The sequence below is a fragment of the Calidris pugnax genome, unplaced genomic scaffold (assembly GCF_001431845.1).
Source record: "Calidris pugnax isolate Ruff unplaced genomic scaffold, ASM143184v1 scaffold69, whole genome shotgun sequence".
NCBI lineage: Eukaryota > Metazoa > Chordata > Aves > Charadriiformes > Scolopacidae > Calidris > Calidris pugnax.
In genome coordinates, this window is record NW_015090859.1 from 7,362,982 (window position 1) to 7,378,192 (window position 15,211).

At 36.8% G+C, this 15,211-nt stretch overlaps 1 protein-coding gene across 4 annotated transcripts in view; it reads left to right on the top strand.

The window, feature by feature from the left end:
- Positions 1-15,211, top strand: part of FGF14 (fibroblast growth factor 14) — a 418,625-nt gene that overhangs the window by 239,091 nt on the left and 164,323 nt on the right. The gene's annotated exons all lie outside the window — the stretch shown is intronic.

Sequence of the window (15,211 nt, forward strand, 5' to 3'; positions counted from 1 at the left end):
CATGAGGCAAATCTGTAGTGCATACACAATGAAACTCAAATATTTCTGTCATTCTTTCATTCTATGAAATGAATTCCAGTCTAACACCTCTCAAAAAAAAAAAAACAAAAACAAAAATCACATTTCATGCCATTGCATTCTTCATGTTATAGCACTGCTGACTCTTGTGAAGCTATGTCTGACCTCCACAGCATCACTGGAGATGAGTGACAAGCAGGGTAATGATTCAGTTTGTCTTCCTTTAGCCTCGCTAAGAAACAGGCAATGACCACAGGCTCCCTCTTCAAGCTCAGTAAAGAGACTGGCCCCATCAGAAGCTGATCCTTCCTAACCATCTGAGTGGTGTTAGACACCTGTCTTGGCACTGTGGTCATGGCTAGAGATTCTTACTTTCACATCTCAGTTCAAGAAATTCTGAGAGCTCTGCTGGTGTTGTTCATGAGACTTTTTGACAATTTCTTCTGCATTTTAAGTATGTGTATTAAATTTTCTTTATAAAGGCGACTGGAAGAAGCAATGTTTCTTGTTTCAACAGATTACTTTTTTCCCAGTGAAAAGAACTATGCACTCCATAACAGTTTATAACACAAGGAGGGATTAATGTTCTCAATAAAAGTTAGATTTCTTTACCTTATAAAGAAGAAAACAGAAACATTGGACTTTATAATTTTGCCTAAGGAGCTCCACACTATCATTGCATTTTCTGGTCAGGAAATTGGTAATAGTCTTCCTCAGAGACTATCTAACCTTTCCAAAGTTGTCTTACACATGCTAACCTCCTTTAAAAAGATAAAACTAGACACTTAATAGGGAATTTTCTCCTCAGTCCTTTCATAAAAGGATTTATCTCATATTTAATAAGTTTGTAGCATATTTTTTCAATAAGCATTAGAAAAGTAAAATATAGTCCCTTGTGAAGGAGGGAAAGCTTGCGTTAATATTAAAAAACAGATTTTGTAAAATTGCTGTTTGGGAGGTATATTGAGACCCCCAGCCTAAGAGATGTTGAATCATCAAAGATAACCAGGCATTTAATCATTTCTCTCAGGTAACTTACGGAATTCTCACTGAGAAATCTGACTTATTTGATACTGTGTGGAACAGAACTCATTAGTTGGGGTTTTCTTTTCAGATTTTTTTTTTAAGTGTTCATGTTAAATATGCTCAGTTTAAAACATACCTGTTCTACAAAGCATTCAAACGCTACAGAATTGTCCTAGAAACTGAAAGTCATTGCAGTCTCTCAACTCTCCCATTGTGACCATCAATACATTTCTTCCATCAATATGTTTCCTGTCAAGCTACATGCTGCTCTCTCCACTGTTTCCAAATGCCAGCCTAAACTGCTACTGTCAATTGTTTTTTTCCTGAAAACATTTACTTTCAGGGGAAAAAAAAAAATTACTCTGAGGCAAAGATTTGCCTCTATGTGAACACACACAGAAAGCTCTGAACCTGTGAAGGGAGAAATCAACAGAGGCAAATGCTTGCATGAGTGGTCTGGAAAAAAGTGGCCCCATGTTTTTGTCTGGTCTATACTCTTCAAAGGCATAAATAAATATGTATAAATATTTTCCTACGCTCTATCATCAGTTTGGTTTTTACCTGTACTCCCCCCATACCCAGAAGGATTATTTGGCTGTGTTCATGCAATTTTGTAGAAAACGTCGAATGCAAAAATCATCTATCAATCAGCTGATTTTTAATAACCAGATATGCAAAACAGAATCCTGGCCACAGGAGTTTAATTTAATTAACTATTTAGTACCACTTATATTGTTTCTAACTGAAAAATAATGCTTATTTTATACTTGTGGTGCAATTACACTGTTTTCTGCTTTATAGCAGAATTCAGAAGAGTTACTGAAATGTAAAAATATAGACAGGCGGGAGGACCACGATTGAAAGGCCTCTTCTATATCTGTCCAATCTGTCCCATTGTCAATACATATTTGGTATTTTGCTGTACTTCTGAGTTCTTAACTTATTTGTTTGACCTAATAACTGTGATTACATTACTTCCATTTGACCCACTGACTATGGAATGTTAAACAAGTTTATGAAGTCTATGAGACAAATGATTTACCATGGAAACCGAAGGTTTCCCAGTCTTCATGTGATATTCTTGGAACCTATCTTATTAATAATGGAGCTGTTATTGCCATCTGCTTAATACCACTGATTTCTGTGAAGCAAAGGAGGTGAGGTAGAGTACATGGTTTTTAAAACATAATTTAAACATTTTTAAAACTTGAAAAAGTTTGAAAAATAAACCTTCTCTATCAAAGGCAAGAGGGCAACTGATTAGCTTTGTAACTTAATCATTTTTCACATTGCATCTTTCGTGGTTTCAGCCGAAATAACCGCAGCCGGACCAACAGATGGCCCTTCGCCACATCCCCCCAAAAGAGGAGAGGAAGGGATAAGGAGATTCAGAATTTTAGAATGAACTAAAATACTTTAATGAAGAATAAATATTAAAATAAAAAAGAAGAAAATAATGAAATAGATACAATATATACGAAACCGTATCAAGCTCCCAGGATGACAGTCACATCATCAGCAGGCACTGGGGAAGTCCCAGACTGGACTCAGTGATGGATGGGAACTGGATTCCAGCTCTGGAGTCAGGAACACACATATCTGGATCAAAGGCAGATGAACAGACAGGGTCCTCTTTGGATGTTGGCCATTGAAGAAAGGGAGTTGACCCTTTGATCCCTCAGCTTTTATATTGAGTGTGGGGCAGATGGGATGGAGTGCCCCAGTGGGTCAGGTTTGGGTCACCTGTCCTGTCTGCTCTTCCCCACAGATGTGACCCCTCTACGCTTCTCTGTTCCTGACCCTCTAAGGGGCAAGTAACGAAAATTGGCTGACCTTGGTTGTTATAGCAATAAGTATAAGCAAGAGCCTCTCTGCATACCATTCCTTGACATGTAGCACAAACATTGGCCTTATCACTCTGAGAACGAGCTGTTTTCTCCACAATGTGCCATTAATTTCAGAGAGTTAGAGGAGGCCTAGCTAAAATGTAAAATTACAGAACACAAAATTGGTTCTGTTTGACTTCAAACTGGGACAACATCTTATCCCCTTCATTAAGATATCAAAATCACGTGACTGAATTTACAGAGGTTTTGACTGGAACTCTGCAAGTCAATAGGAGCTGGGGCAGTCAACCCCCTAAAAATAAATGGCCTGATTTTTATACTTTGGAGGAATTTTCACTCAAGCAAGAAAATTGTCACTGCCAGATGGTGATGGAAGCATTACTACAGCAAGGGGATGTTAACAAAGATGCACTCAGCAAGGCAAATTGTTACTATAGTTACAGGATGCTAAGCATTTTCAAATAAATAAATAAATAAAATTAGACTGTATTATTTAGATAGCTGTTTGGCAAAAATAATTTTTGATTATTTTTCCTTTTTGAAATGGATGTGGTTTTTTGACATTCTGCTTAAAACTTTGCTTCAGCACTCTCGTGCTCACTAGGTCCATTTCTTTCTACCTGAACACCCTTATCAGTTGTATTTATTTATATTCTGCAACACATTCTGGTACTTACTCCCTTTCTTTTCTCCATTCTTCCACCATATCTGGCAGAACTGAGCATAGCACAAAGGTCCATAGGATTTGTAAAAATCCTTTAGGCTTTGATGATAAAATATGACAAACAACAAAATTAATGTTGGTGATATAACAGGTCTTGAGTGTCCTTAGCCAGTGACTGGCCTCCCACTGTGTTGGTTACCACACAGAGGGAGTTTCATGGAAAAGTGGTTACATTAAAGGATCTGGAATTCCATGTTAATTGCCATAAAGTGGGCCAAATGAGGAAGCAGTAGTCACATTTTTTATGGCCACATGGCCAAAGATAACATCTTCACTGTTGGAAGTGTGCTGTGGAGGTTGTGTATTTTTCTTAACATCTTGTAAAAGTTGTTTGAGCCATATCTAAATTTGCAGTACAAATCAATATATTTACATGGAGCAGGGAAAGGGAGGGAGAAGAGTAAGGGGAAGATGCTTCTGCTTGGGTGTTTCTCCCTCCTTCTTTTGCTAGAAGTAATCAACAGACACCACTTACTTAAACAAAAATTGTGACCTACTAAATCAACACAGAAAAGATTAAGGCCAATCTGGCAGGAATTTAAAGGTGAGAGATTTCCCCTCTTTACAGATGAGAGAAAATGGAGCTTCTCATTCATCAGCAGAGTCAGTATGTTTGAAGATAGTGTCCTGATCAAGGCCTGAAAACATAGAAACTTGGTACGGGGTAGTCCTTGAACTGGTTTGACAACTTGTTTGTTTATGTAGGAATTGTGGGAATTCTGTTGCTGTTGGGACAAAATCATTTTCTCTTTTAAGTGTTCACCAACAACCTGAACATATGGAATATTGGTGTTGCTCCCATAGCTGGGCTTTCCTTCCTGAAGGATCACACTGTGTGTTGTATTGGCACCATCTGTCACTATTTTAAATATTTAGATTAATGGTCTAACACTAATCCAATGTCTCAAACTATTAATTGCACTAGATCGGTAGAAAGGCAGACAAAGAGAAACTGATTTCCTCCAGGAAAAGTTGCTGTAATTTGATTTTTCACTTAAAATATTTTGTAGACTGGGGCCAAATACGCTAATGCAGTTCAAGCAAACAAAGTATTCAGATGTGAATAATCCATGAATATACATAACAAATCATACTTAATTACATTTTGATGTCTGGATAGAAGCCAGTATGTTTTGTCAAGTCTCATAGGGAAACTATACAGGCTATTTATGCATCATTTCATAAATTGTTTTACCACCATGCTTCATTCTGTTCTTCAGACATCTTTTAAAGCTGACATCACTTGTTAAGACCAGCATCATATTAAAGAGGAAACACAAATTTCAGTATAAGAGCACAAAAGAAAATTCCAGGAAAACTTTTTCACTTAGTCCATATGGAAATTTTTCATATCTTCTTGGATAGGTCTTTTTCTTTTTCTTTCAATTCAAAAAATTTATATAGTCTTATAAGCTACTTCTAGCCTTCTTCATAGAGTTGTGTGTATTAAATTCACTAATGATTTTGCATCTGTGGAATAACACAGAATCGTAGAATGGTTTAGGTTGAAAGGGACCTTAAAGATCATAGAGTTCAATCCCCCTGCCATGGGCAGGGACACCTCCAACTAGACCAGGTTGCCCAAAGCCCCATCCAGCCTGGTCTTGAACACTTCCAGGGGTGGGGCATCCACAACTTCTCTGGGCAACCTGTTCCTCTGTCTCAGCATCCTAATAGTAAAGAATTTCTTCCTGATATCTAATCTAAATCTACCTTCCTCTAGTTTGAAGCCATTACTCCTCGTCCTATCACTACATGCCCTTGTGAAAAGTTGCTCTCCAGCTTTCTTGTAGGCTCCCTTCAGATACTGGTGGGCTGCTCTAAGTTTTCCCTGGAGCCTTCTCTTCTTGTCTCAGCATCCTAATAGTAAAGAATTTCTTCCTGATATCTAATCTAAATCTACCTTCCTCTAGTTTGAAGCCATTACTCCTCGTCCTATCACTACATGCCCTTGTGAAAAGTTGCTCTCCAGCTTTCTTGTAGGCTCCCTTCAGATACTGGTGGGCTGCTCTAAGTTTTCCCTGGAGCCTTCTCTTCTCCAGGCTGAGCAGCCCCAACTCTCTCAGACTGTCTTCATAGGAGAGGTGCTCCAGCCCTCTGATCATATTCGTGGCCCTCCTACCTTCCTACGGACTGACTCCAACAGGTCCATGACCTTCTTGTGCTGAGGACTCCAGAGCTGGATGCAGTACTCCAGGTGGGGTCTCACCAGAGTGGACTAGAGGGGCAGAATCACCTCCTGCAACTTGCTGGCCACACTTCTTTTGATGCAGCCCAGGATACAGTTGGCTTTCTGGGCTGTGAGCTCACATTGCTGGCTCATGTTGAACTTCTCATCCACCAACAACCCCAACTCCTTCTCCTCTGGGCTGTTCTCAATCCATTCTCTGTAATTGTGCCTGGGATTGCTGAGGATGCACCCAGTCCCCTTGTCCATGTCACCAACAAAGATGTTAAACAGCACCAGTCTCATATGAGCAGAGAGAAAATGTGGCATCTGACTTATAATTGTGCTAGCATTTATTAATCATAATGCACAGTTGTCCTGAAGGAATGATTTATCGTCTGTCTGCAGTGTGCACCCACATATAAACCTTTTAAACTGTTATACAATTCCTTAATTATTAAAAAAAACTAGTCAAGCTTTTGTTTTTGACTTACTTCTCTCACTATTTGGGATGCAGCCTTCAAAAATTTGATATTTCATTATTTTGTTACTTAACCTTTTTATTTGTCTTATTTAAAATATTAAGTACCTCATTTTCTGTGGTTCCATAAATAGACAAATTTAGAGATTTCAATTATATTTGCAGCGAGGGCAAGAACAAAATCCAGAGGAACCAAGAAAATTAATCTATTTTAAATATGTATAAAAATCTTATAAATAAGCTGCATTGTCATTTTAGCCATTTGCTAAATGCATTTATGTGATGTAGAAACATGTGAGCATACATTTGTCTTAGCCTAAAAATCAGACATTTTTTCCAGACATTAATTTGCATGATTACTTGGTTTATTATGATATGCATACTTAGTCTTGCTAAGATAATGCTATGGTTTATTAAAAAGCTATTCTTTTCTTACACATGTGTAGCTTGCTTCACTGCAAGGGACAATAAATCAATTCTGCTTTATTTGTCAGGCAGGCCTGCAAACCCAAGCAAATTTAGTAAATTAAATCTGGTTGAACCAAACAAAGTATCAGGAGGGATTTTGAAATGGGTGCTAGAATGTGGTAACAGTATTTTTCTTTTTGATGAATGGTAGAGAATCTATGCTACTATTGAGTAAATATTGCTGCTGACTCAAACCTGGTGAAGCCTTGAAGTAAAGGAGATGTCTCCCCTGGAGTATTTAGGCATCCATGTCATAAGCAGTGCCACCTCTTAGGGCAATTACTTCCTTCTGTGTGCTCATAATCTCCAAAATTGTATGGTTTCTTGGCTGAGGCAGAGTCATCCTCTGCCTTGAGGTTTGCCTCCTGTTGCAGTTGGCGTTGGCAGAGCACTGCTGGCAAGCCTCAACTGTTTATGCCACTTTCCCACTGTGAGTGTTTTTGTGTCCTTCATGAAATAAATTTCTTCTCACAGAACTTGATACCAAATGTCTGGGACTTCTTATTTGTGAATTTATTTAGTCGGAGTTTCATTAGTTCTGCTCTGATGGAAACTGACCTTCAGTTTGGTGTTATACACATGATTTAAGTGTCCTTCTTTTTGCTGTTATATACATGATTAAAATAGTTTGCAATGAAGACTAAGTTTCACCCACCAGAAATTGCTACAGTTGCATTGCGTTAACAAAAATTATTCCTTAAAAAAACCTTACTTCTACAACTTCTGAATAAAGAAAAGTTGAAACTGGAAGATGAATAATGTGTAAAATATGGATATATTTGAAGGTCCCAGAAAGTATATGGTCTACAGGACATTTGCACCAATAATGGCTGTGGGGTTCCTTTGGCTTCTTTAGTGGCTCAGTTGAGGGATGGTGGAGGAAGAGGGAAGGTGGGAAAGTAGGACTATATTTCTTTGGTTTTTTTCCTGGGAACTAGACTGTTAAATAAACCAGTAAGTGTCACAAAAATAATTTTTATAGATATTTTTAATTTAGGCAAGAGATTTTAATTTGTGTTTTACCAGACAGTATTCTCATCGTTTGTTTGATAAATACCAACTGTTTAATCTTAATTTGCAAGGAAAATTCAGCAAAACTTACTTGTTTATATAAAAAACCTCCACTTTTGTGGAAGGAATATAGATCAGATAAATGTCTGCATTCATATTGAGTTGTTTCTATTGCAAAATATGTGTGAAAGAAAATATATTTTTGTTAAATGTTGAAACTTCTGTGGCGGCTTATGATTTTCTTAATTCCCTAATTTTATGGTATTGTAAAAGCAAGACATTGCTTTGGTTTTTGTAGTTTCATTGTAACGGTAGCTGTTCAAACCTTTCCCTTAACATCATTAAAATCTTTCTAAGTTTTAGAGGCTTAAACTAAAATATTAGTGTAAGAAATTAGGGCTTACTTGCTTTCAAAATATGAAATGTGGGGTGATAGCCTGGCTGCACTGAGTTAGAAGAAAACTTGTATTTACCTCATTGTAACATGAAGGCTTTTTGTAACATTTGGGGCTTTTGTGCTGTCAAGTTCGTTGTCTGTACTTTTGCTTTCAAAATGCTAGAAAAGTACATTCTCATTCACTGAGGAGCAATTCATAGAGAGAACTATGTCATTAGGAGAGAACACCTCCTCGGAAATCAGGTCGAAGTTGTAGTCCAAAAAAATTCTTCTCAGCTTTTGCTTAACATTGAGGGGACTTAAATTCTATAGGGGCTTTTACCCCAAGTACCTATTTAAGTGCGTATCAGGAAGCATTTTATTGTCAACACCTTGAGGCAACCTGGTAGCAAGCTCATCACTAGGGCCAGGTGGGACATGGGATGGCAGCATCTTCTGCACCATGGCTTTGGTGTATAGGACCTAGAGAGGAAGAGCTTTTATCCAAAATGCAGCTGAGGCTTTCTCTCAAAAGGAAAGGGAGACAAGAAATGGATGGAGCTCTGTCAACTGCAGAACAGAGTTTAAACCATTTTAATGGTCAGACCTGAGCCCCAAATCCACTGGGGTTGATTTAGAAGTGTACTTGCAGTAGGTTTGTTGGAGTCCAAACATCACTTATCTCTGACAGTGAAAACAGGGTCGTCCGGAATAGTAGTCCTTTTTTGAAGATGTGCAATCTACCTGCTTTTAGGAGAGAGGAGTAGACTTTGGACCTTTAAGTAGATTTTTGTTAATCATCAGATCCCTTGAAGAGAAATGTCTTCTTGCAGGGTTCTGGGTGTACGAACTCCGTCATCATCATGCTCCTTAGTTCCTTACTCTAACCGCATGTTTTACAGACAACCTTGTGCCCTGTCTTGGGATCCTGGGGATTGTCCTGGGGTTAGACAGGTCTCCCAGTGTTTCTGTGAATAAAGGAGGGATTGAGCAAATTACCTAAGTGCTCAGTTTTGGCGCTACTAATAGATGACTTTGACCTACTAGACATTGAGTTTACTAGCCTTTGAGCTTAGGCTGCATAAAGATCCATGGAAAAATCAGCCTGATATTGCAGGTGTCAGAAGTGATTCCTGCTGTGGATCCCTCTGTTTGCCAAGATGACTTTGTTTACATTTGTATCTGATGGGTTTAAATGTTGGACAAGATCCAAACATTTAGGGATTTTATGGCCCAGTGTCACAGAGCTGGCAGACATTGGGTTAGTTGAACTTTTTGATAGCTTGGGTTTTGAACCTGATGTTTAGTTCTTCATGAGGATGACAGACTCCTTCTGGTAAATGAGTAAAATATTTCCAGTTGTTGTCTCTGCATAAAGATAGAGTTTGCAAACTGTTTGAAGTCTCATGAGTTTTAAAATCTCAGGGACCGTAGTTATTTTCTTTCTTTTTTTATTTTCTTTACCTTTTCCTTTCTTCATATTCTTTGAAGGGTTTTTTTGTTTATTTTATTCAGACGAAGCCAAATAAAAGACTGAAAAATTTTTGCTTATACATGCACCATGCCAGCATTTTCAGTTGTCTTGTACCAGGTTTCAGACAATACAGTCTGTATTTTTTTCTACAAGTCATTTTAGAAAAATACATTAGATTTCAGTTAGTCCATATATTAGACTGTAAAAAAATATTATGAAGTCAAGATCCAAACTCTGTTCAAAACTTTAGGATAGAATAGAATAGAATAGAATAGAGTAGAATAGAATAGAAATTTCAGCTGGAAAGGACCTACAATGATTATCTAGTCCAACTGCCTGACCAAAAGTTAAAGCATGTTATTCAAGGCATTGTGCAAGCACCTCTTAAACACCTCTGGCATTGACCACCTCTCCAGGAAACATGTTGAAGTATTTGACCACTGTCTTGGTACAGAAATGATTCTTAACGTCCAGTCTAAACCTCCCGTGCCACAGTTCTGAACCATTTCCACTGGATACCAGGGGAATATCCAGTCCTGTCACTGAATACCAGTCCTTTCACCAGCTTTGTTGCCCTCCTCTGGATGCATTTGAGTACCTCACTTAAATAAAGACATCCATTTCTTGCTGATTTTTTTTTTATTATTTACTGAAACAACTAAATAGAAAAAATGCTTCATTAACTACCAGAGAAGCAGTTTGGTGCTGAGTGTTCTTTAAAATCACCTAATTTACATGAGGGACTAAACATGGCCTTTTTTCCAGCTCAATTCAATTAAATATTTTGAGCTGAAATGATACATCTTATGGAAAAAGTCAAGGTAGCTGTATTTAAAGTACTTTTCAAATTAGTAAAATTAAAATAAGGCAAAATGCATACTAAATTCTCATTTTTAAGCAATATTAAAAATTTAGGAAAAAAATCTTACTATTTAAACCTCAAATAATTCTGAGTGTGATGTACATTACTATGTCTGTAACCTATTTGAAAACAAGTACAGAAATGCTCTACAATTGTATTTACTTAGGAAAAAACAGAGCTATCTTAGAATATCAGGGCTCCTGCAACATTATCAAGGGAGGTTTGGCAATCATAGAGGGAAAAATCTTAACTAGTATTTTCATTCCTTTTGCTGTGCAGTCATGTCTCGGACTGTACCCTGATTCAAGTACACTGGGCAGCAGATTTAATTTTTCTTATATAGATCTTGTTTGATTACATTAATTTTATTTTTAGGCATTTTTTTTCAAATGTCTATATGCATATGTATATAATATACATTTTCTAGGGAAACCCTTCCATTCTTCTCTAAGTAGCGGTGTTTATATCCCAAGTACAAAATGCTTTTCAACTTGGGAGTTAGTATTCTGTGATTTGAAATGTCAGTGATCATCTTTTTATTGAGCATTTTAAAGATATGTCACTTTAAATGTATCTGCATTCAGCCTAAGGTTTTATTTTTGCCTATAGTGCCCTCACCTGTAACTTAGGGCCAATTGCAGAACTTTAGCAGTAAAAAAGACAATTCTTTCTTTGAATCTTAGCTGGAAAAATGTGTCACTAAATGTCTTATTTTGACAACCAGAAACAGCTAATGCATTGCAGCTGACTTGTATTAGTTTGCAAGATTATACTTGGAACATTACTGTGGGTTTTAGTGTACCCTAAACACAGTTTACTTTTATGTCCAATCTCAGTTGTGTGTTTTTACTCTATAATGGAGCCTGCAAACACTAATGAAACAATTCATTCACACTTCAATTTAAAGTATTATCCTTAATTTAACCATTTATCAAGTTGCAGGACACAACAGATCAAAATAGAAAGCAATTGGGGCGGGAGAAACAAAATCAGTGTAGCTGATTTTTTGGTGTTCCATTATTTCTTCTTTCCTCACTTCTGCCTGGGTAAAATTTCTCTCCTAAGTTTAAAAGAATGATAGCACACCTTTCAGTAATGGTCTTCATTTAACAAACTTTTCAGAAAAAAACAAACAAACAAACAAGAAAACTGAGAACTATTATGAATTTAGTCTGAATATTTGTTGGTTTTTTTTAACATCACTCAAAACAATCTCCCAAATAGTCATGATTTGAATCAACACTAAACTAAGTGGATAGGCCTGTAGGGTCCAAAGTAGCTACGGTTGTCTCATTCTAAGGTTGTCTTAATTTGGTATGCCAATAGACTAATTTACACTGTTACACCCAGTTTAGTACACCATCTGCTGTACTAAAGTACAAGGTGATGACTGGTAGATTACAGGTATTTTTCTAATGCCAGAACAGTTGAATGGGGTGCAACAGCTTCTCTTTGACAGAGGAATTTGAATCCAGCAGGATCTTGCATGATTTGGTTTCTGGGATTCACTTTCTTTGGGAACTTTTCTCTCTACACTCGTCTTCCAGCCTACAGATCTCCAGTGCCCATGTTGCCAATGAGGCTACAGAAGCAACTAGGGATACAGTTGTGGAATGTGAGATGAAAATAGAAAAAACTTGCTTTATTCTTTTCATGTGGAAACTTTGTTACATAAAAATTCAATATTTTGGTCCAATGAGAAAAAACTCAAGGTGGGAAGAGGTGTAATGAAGACAGAGTCTGCAGACCAGTCATTTTACTCGAAAAGTTCAGATTTCTGTGCAATTTACAGGCAGCTTTCCTTAGGTATATTTCCCTGCCAGGAGCTAACTGCAATTTAGGGATGCTCTTGACTAACTTTTTCCATGAAGCTGGATTTTAAACCCTGTAAATCAAAATTTTCTCACTTACATGCCTATGTGTTCTCTTTCCCTAAGCCAGCTTCCTGACAAACACACACTTCCATTCATTTAATTCATGCTAACCTTCATGTCTCTCTTGCAAATCTCTGCTCTGTTAACAGTGGATTGTATAAGCTGTGCGCAGTTAGACTGGCAGGCTGTGTTCAAGGACAAGTAGCTTTTCTTCATGCAGGTACATTTCAAGGAGCTAAATGAGGAATGGGGGAGAATGGCTATGTGGAATTTTGTATTAATCACTGCATTGTTTCCTGTCTGCTTTATATATATATGTGTGAATATTTATGCATGGTTGCTCTTCTCTAATATCTCCGTGTCTTGGGCCAGGACCCCACTGTGCTGAGTCTGTTCCAAATAGCCTTTCTGGGTTCGAAAGCCAAAATTAATGGAATGTATGGGATCACAGCCAATCTAAATTTAGTTTTCACCATATGTATTCCACTGTCACAAAAATAGTTTAATATTTCCCTTTTTTTTTAATTCTTTTTTTAGTTTTGTTCACTTCCCCCTTCTCAAGCATTAGCAATATGGTACAATAGCTGGACAAGGAAGAATGAGGAGATATTTCTTTAAAGTCAGGTGTTTTCGATAAAAATTTATTTCATGACTTTTTTTTTGAGCTAAGGTTTTTTCAAAAGGTATCTTTGCATTTTCCTTTTGAATCAATTTACAGAGATAACTGTTCCTTTTAATATGAGGTGCTATGGCTATCTTCCTCAAAACTTGTTCCAATATACATGTTTTACAATTCTTTGTTTTTCTTTTCAAAACATGGGGTTATTTTAGAAATTATGTATCAGATGCTGACTACTAATATATGTATGTTTTATTGTAATAAGCACTGGGAATTTGCATGGGTACAACAGATGGAAAAAGGTTCAGTGATTTTTTGCTATCTTGTAATGTGCCTGACATTATAACCTTGAGCAAGGATTTTGGTTTGACCTTCCAAAAATGAAGATTATCAGCCTTTGCAAGTGTGGGTAGGCTGAAATCTTAAAAGCATTGCCTCTGGAGTTAAGATCCTGCCTTTGAAAGCCTTGGTCTGGGCTGAGAGGTTGAAAATTGGGAATGATAAATATATGAGCATTGGTTAGAGCTTCTCATTGATGTGATTGAAGAGTGGAAAGGTTTCTTTGGAAATTTCCTTTAGAAACCCTTGACCAGAGGAAGCTACATATGATTTCTGTCCAACAGGTTGTTTTTAAAAACAAATTCAACTGCAAGCATCCAGTTTAAGAACAGGACATTTTCATAGCTGAACAGGAAAAAAATAATCCTATTTGTTTGGGTTTGAATTAACAGTACCTTTTGTGTGTGTGCGTTTGTCTGCCATTGTAGCTACAGCTGTTATGATACAGCAGTGACCGGAGCTGCCATTTTTTATGGTATTTGAGCTGCCCATTTTGTTTCTTCTGCTCATAAGAATAGTTGCAGCTAGCCTGGCGATCTACTTCCTGTAAAATAGTCCTTTAAGTGCATGATTCCTCCTGTGACGAGTCTCAAACAAATAATGACTTTATTTTAGAAATTGTCCAAAGAAGTATAAAAGCCTAATCCTGGAAACGTAATGAATTTGGTTTTAAGTTTCAGACTTGCCATTAACTTAATCCTTTACAAAAACATTGTTTGATGCCTGAAGTAAATTCATTCACAAATTTAAAGAAAGAATAGCAAAGGATTCTGACATGGAAAACACATAAGAAGTAATAGCTGTTTTCATACCTCTCTTGGTGTGTCAAAATAATGCATTTCAGCAAGACACTGGGCTAGTTAATAATATTTCTTAGGAAACAATGCATTCTGGGTTTTACTCCCCTTCCCAAACAAATGAATTTAAATTCACCTACTTCTGTTTCTGATTTCTTTGAATGTACTTTCTTGGAAGGGCAGATTGAGCTGTATATTAACATGCAAAACAATTAGTATAATTGTTTTGCATGTTAATATCTATAGCAAGGTTCCACAAAGCAGTGTAGTTGCGTTCTGTGATGACTGAATATATTGGCAGACTAACCTTTGCTAAGGACATGCAGGCTTTTCCTCCTACTTTTTAGGACTTTAATTATATTTGCTTTTAAGTTCCAGGAAAATTTAATTTTTCAATATATTTGTTTACAGTATATGAAGTGAAGTAGATGCTCTGAAAATGACAACATATTCTTTCCTTTTCCCCTCCCCTAAAAATGTTCAATGAGCAATTTCTTATGCAGTGCAGAACATTGTGTTTTTACTAAGTATGTTTTCATGTTAAGCTTACCATAAACCACTCTCAGCTATTTCTTCTTAAAGAAGAAAACAATTTTTCCTGGGTATAACTTCTAGCTTTTATTAGTGTTCCATGCTTTAGGCAATAAATTCTCATAAATACATCTGACTTACAGTAACACAGTTATTTTATAAGTAGTTCTGAATAGGAACCATTCACTAATAATAAGCCCAACCCATCAGATATTCAAAAACATTCTGAAAATATGTATTATAAAAATTAAACCCACAAATTGAGCTTCCAATGACTAAAAAACCCCAACATGTAAAATAGGAAACAATTAGTACTAGCAAATTGCTTATTCACTGATGCCAAACTTTTGAGCCAAACATTCAAAAGACCAACATGTTCCTCACCAGCTCGATTTCTACGTGTGTTAACTGTGACTCTATTTCTCTCTGCTTCACTGTGGAAATAAAAAGTGCTCACTTTGTGGGTAACCTCACTATCATCTAGGTAGGTAGGTCCATATTTATTTTCATGTTCTCTGCATAGAGGTTTGAAGAAAACCTTTTTGATATGCTTTATTTCATGTTATCCACAATAAGTAATAAACCACATGTTCTTGC